The 8,721-nt window shown below is 39.5% G+C and overlaps 1 pseudogene; it reads left to right on the top strand.

The window, feature by feature from the left end:
• Nucleotides 1–1,605: 1,605 nt before the first annotated feature.
• Nucleotides 1,606–8,232, top strand: LOC133708319 (probable pectate lyase 4; annotated as a pseudogene).
• The last annotated feature ends 489 nt before the right edge of the window (nt 8,233–8,721 follow it).

The raw sequence follows: 8,721 nt of genomic DNA, 5'->3' as shown, positions 1-8,721 counted from the left end.
GATTATAAAATCGAAAATTAAAATAAATAAAATAAAGAAAATGTAAAAAAACATATACAAGGGTCGAATGCAAGGAACAAAGATAAAACCACAACCATATGCAAGAAATCCAGTTACAATTCTTATAGTTGATTATCTATGTCATGAGAAAGAAGTTGACTATGTGAAACGTTAAAAAGTAAACGATTTCCCATATTTTACTTTCCTTCAATATTTAATCTAAGTGAAAGCACCTAAATTAAACATATTAAACATGCAATCATAGTCTAGAAAACTAGCTAATCAAGAACACATTCAACGCATGAAGAACAAAGAAAGAATGTCAACCAAAGTGCACAACCTAGTATGAAAAAGTTCATTTATTTGCAATCCTCCTTAATTGATTTCGACTTTTGTCCAAAGCCTTTACTACTTATGATTTAGGTTCACAAAACTATTAGGTGAATTGTTTACTAAATCAAGCTCCAATTACATGCATATATCCTAAGTTGGCCACCAAAGAACACATACATATAAAAGTTTTCTATAATCCAAAATCAATTAAGCAATCTCACATAAGCAACATAGAAATCAACATATAGAAATCACAATTTTATTATCAAAACATATAAACGGGCTTTAAACTTTGCCCATAATGTCATGTTAGCTAGATTCATAGTTTATGAAATCAAACAAAGAAAACAAAAGAAAATGATGAAATACACCGTGAAAGATGAATGACAAAGCCTTGAGAAGAAGAATTTGAAGATCCTTGAAAGCAAGCAATCTTCTAGGGATGACACAAGGGTGGATGACGGCTAGGATCTTGATATATTGCATGGCTTCTTCTCCTCCTTGCTTGAAGACATAGACTATGAAGACTAGAGAATGGAACAGATTTTTGGTGTGTGAAAAGAATGAAAGAATTGGTGAAGTCGTGAATGAAACGTCCCAATGATGCTCCTATTTATAGGAGACGGCAGTTTAGTCTCCAAGCCTTCAAAATTCATCATTTTATTTTCTAGGATTTATCTGATTGATCCACACAGCTTCAACCAATCAGATAAATCCATGTCAGCAATCATGCATCATCCAACCAATGAGAAGCCTTCAAAATAGCACTTTGATTCTAGGGAAATTATTGTTGCCAAAATTACATGATTATTTTCTGATTTATCTCCTTAATTTTGGCTAAGGATGGAGTGTGGAGCTCAAGGAATGTATCTGGACCTATTTTCAACCTTTTTGTTTGTTGTAATCCCTTGAAATTCTCCAGGATAAGTTCAAAACGTCACCTTCTTGAATCTTCTTTTATTTTCACGGGAAATCATGTATTTATCCCCCAAAAATACTTCTTTTCACGTGCCAAAAGCCCTAAAGTAATTAGGTTACTTCAATTGCCGAAAATCCCAAAATATTCTAGAAGTAATGGCTTCCTAATACTATTTAGTTTTCATTAATTTCATCAATCTTTTGTGTACCGAGAGTTTGAATCCAAGTTTGGCCAATACAACAAAAGTTCATGGATTAAAATTAAACGCGATTGATGGTTGCTGGAGGTGAAATCCGAATTGGAGAAGTCAACACCAGCAACTCGCAATGTGCTCAGTAGGATTTGCTGGGAAAATGAGCAACAATATAGAAAAAGACGTCATAAACTATGAAGTGATCGACGCTAGTGACAATGCATTAGACCCAAAACCAGAAACCTTGAGATATGGAGCTACCATGTTGAAAAAAAATGGATCGGAAGGAAAAAAAATGGATCACATTCCAGAGGGACATGAAAATTAAGCTCGAGAAACCACTACTCATTAGTAGCTTTACTGCCATTGACGGAAGAGGTGCTAACTGTGATGCCCTGGAAATTCGTAATTATTTTCTGAGGATTTTCCGAAATTAATTTTATGGTTATTGGACGGTTTCGTGGCTCGTGGACGGAGCGGAAATGTTTCGGATGAATTTTTATTCGAAAAGTGTGGACTTAGGGGGGTTCAAGGTTGAATTTTAATACATTGAGATTCTCCGAAAACTTCCTTCACGAAAGTTATAGAGCGCATCGATATGAGTTCCTAGATATGTGGAACGTGGAAATCGGAGTTCGTATGAGAAAGTTATGAGCGTTTGAATACTATTTTCATTTGGGCTTCCATTTCCGGAAACCAGAAAACTCTCCGTTCTCTCACCTCACCCACGACTGACCCGAACCCGGTATTCCGACCCTGTCGGAACTACTTTTTCCGGCGGCCTCTACCGGTGAAACTCTCCAGATCAGTTCGCCTCCTTGCTCCGGTCGTCCCTCTGGCATCCTCTTGCGGCGATTCTCGGTGGTGGCGGCGCTAGAAGGCGGCAAAAAATTGTGCAGTCGGACCCGATCGGTTCTCCGATCTCCGTCGTCGGCAAGGCTTCAAACAAAGCTTGGGGAGCTCGCAGCAACCTCCTTGATCGATCATTGGTGGTTGTTTGGATCGATTCACGTGAAACTTGGTTCAACTCGGATTGAACAGTAATCCACGGCTTGCGAGGTAGTTTTCGACCCTTTATGCTTAATTTCTGACTTCGTGCTAGTTATGGAAATGGTTAAGCATGCTGAGATGAACATCTTTGATGTTGGAAGTTTTGTGAAATATTGAGTTTTGGCCGGCGGCGGTGCGCCACCGCCTATGGCGGCGTTCCGATCATGTAAGGGACTGTTTCTTGTATTATATATCATCTACTCGTCGATACGAGTGTTTTGATATATAATATGCAATTTTTGGAGATCGTATGAATATATTGTGATTTTTACAGTTTCGGATCGTTTGATGATTCGATCCGTGAGGATTTGAGCGTCCGATCGACTTGTGATTTTGACATATCGATCGTATAAGTATTCCGGAGACATTGGGTGGTCTTGGATGTGGTTTCGCCTTAATTGGCGTCACTTTGGGAATTTTGGTTCGATTAGGGTTTCGAACGTTATTCCTTGTGTTTCATTGACTGAATCAAGGCTGTACTTTCATTAGGTACTTGACGAAGTATTCTTGGACGGTTAGTTGGTGGTTAGGCTATTTTGTTCTGTATTGAAGACGCAGCGGGAATTTCGAGGTGAGTAATCTCACAAGGTTCATTTACGAACGGAATTACCTTTATTGTTTTGAGAGTTATTGATTTAACTGCAAACTATAGTTGGTATTAGTAGGCATTCCTGAGCGGATGACTACGTATATATATATTTACGTGAAATATATATGGGTTGGTGGATTTTGTTGATTTATGAAAACAATATGCATGAATGATGCTTTTTATTTTTTTGTGTTGTGGCTTTTCGGAAAACAAATGATTGTGGAAATGTTGATTTCGATTTGTTTTGAAAAGTGTTGAGATTTGTGTAACATTTTGGGTCCAGTGCGACTCCTTTAATGTTTTATTCCAAGGGACTGAAAAGTTCGAGGAATGAAGGTCTATGACCTTGGGCAGAATATCAGGTAATCACGTCTTTGGCCGGACGAGTGGTTACGTTTTCAGTTAGAGCTCTAGTTTGTCTGCCATTGAAATTTATGGGGTAACGGTGCGAGGTTATATCTAAACTCATGAATTTGTGTTTTTAGGGAACAAGGTGTGAGTTGCTTCCTTATTAACGGTTTTTAAGGGTGTTTGGACCCAAAATGAGCATTTTGGCTTGACAAGGCACGTCTTGGAGAAATTGAGCCAATGTCAGTGGCTCAAGCTATATATTGTCGACAAGTTCGAAATATATATATTTAGAGGCTAAATAAAGCCTACTATGGAATCATGAAAAGTCAACTATAGCACATTTTCCTACTTCGGTTAGGAGAAACCGAGCTAAACAAGGAAGGAGGGGTGGCAGACTGACCAAATGAATTCGAAATGAGTTGAAACTCTGTAGATCCATTCTAGACAGCCCAAGAATCATTTCTTATGAAGAGTGCCAGAGCTAGCTTTGAGTGGAAGGCCTTCAAATAATCAGTCTAATTTTCTGCAGAAGCAAAACTGGAAAACTGGACCTGTAAGAGGTCCAGCAGCATTTCCGGCCCAACCACATGGAAATAAATTCTGAAATTTTACCACAACAATCTACATTCATGGTGGATCATTTCATATGAAGAAGTCATGGTCAAAATCTGAATGCTTGGTGGAGATATAGCTGCAGTAAAATTGGTGCAGTGATCACACTCTAAGTCCTAGTCTCCTCAGGAGCCGACTATCAGTGCCACCAAACCCTCTGTCAAAGTGCTTCGGTCCTAGTCTCCTCAGGAGCCGACTGTAGTACCGCGACCACAACGGTTACGGAACCAGCCAAGCAAGGGTAACGCCCTAGCAACCCAGCCAAGCTAAAGTCACGCTTTAGCAAGTACTTCTCTCTACTTCCCGGTGATTTCGCTCTGTTTAACCTACAACGTTAAGTATCGACTTGGTGACACAAGACAAAGTCCTCCAGCACGAGGCACAAAGAATCCTGCGACGAGGTTGGTGCTCTCCTCGTCTACAGTCGCTCAAAAGAAGTCAGGTCAAGGGACACCCCAACGACCGCACCCGAACGGTGCTGGCACGCCCGCGCAGAAAAGAGACTGTTGACCAGCTGCAACAAAATTGGAGCCAAACATTTTGGCACGCCCAGTGGGACATCATGGTGAAAGTGGTCACAATCATGGCCAACTTAATTATCAATTAAGTTGTGGTCTAGAGAAGCCAATCTGTGGCTTTATGAATCAATTCAACTTGAAGATCTTCATATATGCTTCAAGGCCAGCAAGTGGCTTTGAGACTTGTGAGGAAGGATTTGGTGACCCCAAATTCAATCTCAATGCGGAGCCAATATACGATGAGTATGACGATAATTATAATTTAATTATTGGTTCAAAAAATCATATGCAGGAGTTTAAGTTCTTTGAGGCTCTTGATCATGAGAATTTAGGCCAACAAGTGGTCATCTATAATAGCCAATCTGTGGCTAATTCTACAAAGACCATGGTCTATGACATGGTTGTTGGCGACAAAGCTGATCTTGGGACATTTTCATCTCCAAAAGTGCAATTGAAGATCATGCTTCGCCAACCAACAAAGATACTTGGGGGGCAAGATTACTCCTCCTACGAGCCAAATTTCTTCCAAGTTTTTGACGCGAAGTATCTTTGTTCTTTTTCTACAAGCTCTCAGAAGAGAAGTTTTCATGCTAGAAATTTTGATACATCGGAGCTTGGAGTGAAGCATAGATGGCCTCCCCCGTGACCTTTTAGAGGTTAGCCAAGCGTGTCGTTGCTAGCTCCTTTCTTTGTTTTTTAATTTCCTGTCAATTTTCAGTTTTTTACTTTTATTTTCGTCATTTATCAAAAAAAAAAAAAAAAATAGAAAAAGAAAAATACAAAAAGAGTTTCAAATTTGTGTGTCGCGGAGGATGCAAAAATTGTGTTCTTGCCTAAACAATGGCTTGAACTTTCTGATATACTTAGAGGGCATTGGTTTTGGCCTGGGCACATATACAAGAGGCATTTAATATGCCTAATATGGAATCAGTCAAGTAATTTCAATCAAGCCAATAAAAGTGGATTTGGAGCAACAACATTATAAGAGCAGTGCTGATTCAAGACCTCTTCAGTCAAGACGAAGACCTTTGACTTCGAGGTCTGGGGGGCAATGTTTGGACCCAAAATGAGCATTTTGGCTTGACAAGGCACGTCTTGGAGAAATTGAGCCAATGTCAGTGGCTCAAGCTATATATTGTCGACAAGTTTGAAATATATATATTTAGAGGCTAAATAAAGCCTACTATGGAATCATGAAAAGTCAACTATAGCACATTTTCCTACTTCGGTTAGGAGAAACCGAGCTAAACAAGGAAGGAGGGGTGGCAGACTGACCAAATGAATTCGAAATGAGCTGAAACTCTGCAGATCCATTCTAGACAGCCCAAGAATCATTTCTTATGAAGAGTGCCAGAGCTAGCTTTGAGTGGAAGGCCTTCAAATAATCAGTCTAATTTTCTGCAGAAGCAAAACTGGAAAACTGGACCTGTAAGAGGTCCAGCAGCATTTCCGGCCCAACCACATGGAAATAAATTCTGAAATTTTACCACAACAATCTACATTCATGGTGGATCATTTCATATGAAGAAGTCATGGTCAAAATCTGAATGCTTGGTGGAGATATAGCTGCAGAAAAATTGGTGCAGTAAGTGCTTAAACCTAACATTCCATTAGTGTTTAAGTGCTTGAACCTAACAATTCCATAAACTCATAAGTGCTCCATAAACTCATAAGTGCTCCATCATGATCCCATTAAGTGCTCCATTATGATTTGTTTAAATGCCAAATAGTGTTGCTTGGTAGCCTATAAATAGAGGCTACAACATAAAACACTCATTCATACATCAAAACATCTCTAAGATGATCTAAGTTCTCTCTAGAGCAAACCTCTCTAAGAGCAACTCCTTTCCTTCTCTTTCTCTTATCGGTGATCACACTCTAAGTCCTAGTCTCCTCAAGAGCTGACTATCAGTGCCACCAAACCCTCTGTCAACGTACTTCGGTCCTAGTCTCCTCAGGAGCCGATTGTAGTACCGCGACCACAACGGTTACAGAACTAGCCAAGCAAGGGTAACGCCCTCGCAACCCAGCGAAGCTAAAGTCACGCTTTAGCAAGTTCTCCCCACTTCCCGGTGATTTTCGCTCTGCTCGATCTACGACGTCGAGTATCGATTTGGTGACGCAGAAGATTAGCAAAAGTCCTCACCACGAGGCATAAAGAATCCCACGACGAGGTTGGTGCTCTCCTCGTCCACAGTCGTTTGAAAGAAGTCAGGTCAAGGGACACCCCCGACGACCGCACCCGACGGTGCTGGCACGCCCGCGCAGAAAAGAGACTGTTGACCAGCTGCAACAAAATTGGAGCCAAACAAAGGGGACAAGGTGTGAGTTGCTTTCCTTATTAAAAATTGATAGAAATCAAGGTGTGAGTTGCTTTCTATGTTACATTTGATAGAAACCAAGGAGTGAGTTGCTTTCTATGTTACATGCTTTTAAGGAAAACAAGGTGTGAGTTGCTTTCCTTATTTCGTGATTTGAATTGGAAATCAAGGTGTGAGTTGCTTTCCTTATTTTGTGGATTTGAAAGAAAACAAGGTGTGAGTTGCTTTCTTTAGTTGGTATTTAAAAAATCAAGGTGTGAGTTGTTTTCCTTAGTTTTGGCGTGAGTTGTTTGGTGGTGGTTATGAGTTACTCATACGGGCTTGCAAAAGCTTACCGGGTTTGTTGTGTGACAACCCGGTACACTATTCAACGGTGTAGGGGTTAATCCTGCATGTTAGGATAATCGGGGTTGAAGTGGAGGTAGCGCATTTGCATCTTTACGGTAGGAAGCCATTTTTGTGACTTTACCGTTGATAAGGACTTCCGTTGTATAGTTAACTCTGAGCAGCATTTAAGTTTTATTTTGTTGTTGACAATTTAATTTGTAAGCTTATGTAATATATGACTCTGTGGAGCGGGTCAATATTGACACAGTGGGTTCAGGGCATCAATATGTAATTGGTTTAAAAGGGAAAAAGTTTACAGGTATTTTGTATTGATGGCTGAACAATCACGCATATATAATTATGGGATTGTATATCAATTTTTATTTGTGTTAAAAATTAGGGGCGTGACACTAACATCCATATTGCTGATTTGCTGGTAACGCTTGCTTGAAGGTATTTAGGGAAACTAATTTGATTATTCATGGCCTTCGGATCCACCATTGCAAGTCACAACCATCGAGTTTAGTTATGGGTCCAAATGGATTAATATTACTAGGTGGGGTTGATGGAGATGCATTAAGGTTGGTTACCGCATCAAATACATTGTATGAGTGTGAGGATGGTCTTCTCGATGTCACTCGTGGATCAACCAATGTCACCATCACCAACAATTGGTTTAGAGACCAGGACAAGGTAATGCTCCTTGGTCACGATGATGGATACTTTCAGGATAAGAACATGAAAGTAACTGTTGTCTACAATTATTTTGGATCAAAATGCAACCAAAGAATGCCAAGGTATGTAACCAATTCTTTTGCTTTGTAATAAAATACAAGTATTCTTAAGGAAATTGATTTTTTTTTTTTAAGAAGCAAAAGGAATCACATTGTTGCAGGATTCGCCGTGGTTATGCACATGTAGTGAACAACATATACAAAGAATGGTCACAATATGCCATTGGGGGAAGTATGAATCCTAGTGTTAAGAGTGAAGCCAACCTCTTCATTGTTCCAAAATAAAACAAAGAGGTAAAAACTCTAGCGATTATGCATGTTATATGTGCTTAATTACATATAATATGTAATGCAATATACTTTATATTCCAACAGGTCACTTGGAGAAAAGACAGTGACAACTTCTCCTGCAACTTTTATTCTATAGGAGACAAATTTAAAAATGGGGCATCTTTCATTCATACTAGCCTAGGTGGAGCTGAACCACACTATAACAGCCAACAGAATTTTCGAGTTGTTGATGCCAACTCTGTCAGGTTGTTGACAAGGGCATCGGGTGCTCTAACATGCACCAAGAAATCTAGATGTTAAAGCTAAACTCTGTATATGCTTATATCAAGTCTTATTTATAATGTTTTAGCAAATACTATGATAAGCAAAATAGACTGGCTAGTCACGTGTTCAAAACTCACTGACATCAGGGATGATTGGTGGAAAAATAAATAAATAAAATATTAGTTTGTTAACAATGACTTCTTGTCCTGAAAAGGAAAA

Source organism: Rosa rugosa, chromosome 5, assembly GCF_958449725.1.
Source record: "Rosa rugosa chromosome 5, drRosRugo1.1, whole genome shotgun sequence".
NCBI lineage: Eukaryota > Viridiplantae > Streptophyta > Magnoliopsida > Rosales > Rosaceae > Rosa > Rosa rugosa.
Note: the sequence above shows the minus strand (reverse complement) of the source record. Positions and strands in the feature narration are given on the sequence as shown.